This window comes from Castanea sativa, chromosome 5 (genome assembly GCF_040712315.1).
Source record: "Castanea sativa cultivar Marrone di Chiusa Pesio chromosome 5, ASM4071231v1".
NCBI lineage: Eukaryota > Viridiplantae > Streptophyta > Magnoliopsida > Fagales > Fagaceae > Castanea > Castanea sativa.
Window position 1 is genome coordinate 21,529,819 of NC_134017.1, and position 1,481 is coordinate 21,531,299.

Genomic DNA, 1,481 nt, shown 5'->3' on the forward strand with positions numbered 1-1,481 from the left:
AAAAGTACTCCCGAATTGCGTTTATGTAGATAATCCCTTCGACGAATGCAGTCAATCTTGCCTCAAAAAGATTGCTGAAGGCCAGACACGCAAGGAGAAAAAGAAATCAAGTAATTTTTTATACTAAATATGCTTTGAGCTATGCAAATTTAGCAACTATAATTTTGCACCTGCAGCTATAGCAAGCTTTCCTGATGCTACACTTTGGGTTTTAATTGCCCTTGCGAGTTTATTAAATTTGAATTTGGCAGAGTAATCTTGTTTGTGAAATACTTAACAAATTGAATTATATACAGTTCTCTTTTCTTATCTTTTGAGCAACTACAATCATTTTATAATGTTAATTCATGAATTTTGTGATATGAGGTTAATATTAATATAAGTAAACTTAGTAAGGGAGTGTTCTAATTTTATAAGGGTTTCCTTGATAACTTTTTGAACATAGGTGGAAATTTTGGATTTGTTTTTCTATTTTTTTTTTTAAGATGATGGCAATGGAGTGATAAGAACACACCCAGCTTGCCCTAAGGCATCCAATCCTTACCATGAATGTGGTGAATTATGCCCCAAAAGAGTTGCCGGAGCTGAGGTGCGGAGGGATAAGAATGAATCAGGTTGTTCCTCTTTTCTTGTATGGTATTTTCTGATGAAACTCTTCAGTAAATTAATAAAAACGAATCAGGTTTTCACCTATTTTTTGTATGGTATTTTCTAATGATACTCTTCAGTAAATTTTTCTTTGCCATCTTTTGCTTTTTAGAAAGGGTCTACGCAAGTCTATAGGAGTAGGAAAGAAAAGTGGTCTGTTCTTACAAAAGAATGTTCATATAAATAGGAGAACTAAATAAGGAGGGAGGAGCATTGAGGAGGTGAAAGTCTCTTTTAGCATGAAGATCCATCACTTGTTGGAACCAAGGAGAACTATGGAAGAAATCTGATGTATTGATGAGCCTGATAAGCAATCTGATTGTAGACCAAGTCCAACGGCCAGTTCTTGTAGGCTTAGGAACATTTATAAGTTCTTTCTTTTAGTATGAAATTTACAAACCTTTTGAAGAGATAAAAGAGCCAATAGTTCTAGCATTTTCTTTGGTTATTAGAACATAGAAAGAGGGAGAATACATATGGTTGCAGGATTGCAGCTTGGCTGCTTTTGCTTTTATTTTATTTTTTATTTTGCTAAGTAATGAAAATTTCATTAATCAAAAATTTAATAAAACACCCAGGTTACTTGAGTAGCAAATTAACCCTTAGTTTCCAACTACTTCCAATTTATTTTAAATGTAAATGCTTGTGGCTAGGCTGCATCTGGTGCTGTGCAATGTCAGATGATGGACATGACCTATCCAGGTGTTGTTCCAATGCACAAGGTGACAAACTGCCTCTCCTGTTTGCTCTTTTTATTTTTTGCACCTCCTATTTCAATTAATAATTTTATCCATAAAATGAGCTTCACTTGTTGTCATTTGATATTTCAGGTG

The 1,481-nt window shown here is 34.0% G+C and overlaps 1 long non-coding RNA gene across 1 annotated transcript; it reads left to right on the top strand.

Moving 5' to 3' along the window:
• LOC142633473 (uncharacterized) lies at nt 1-1,172 on the top strand. The gene is made up of 3 exons (XR_012843918.1): nt 1-110; nt 486-614; nt 761-1,172. It is a non-coding gene; the product is annotated as an uncharacterized LOC142633473 (long non-coding RNA).
• Nucleotides 1,173-1,481: the final 309 nt, after the last annotated feature.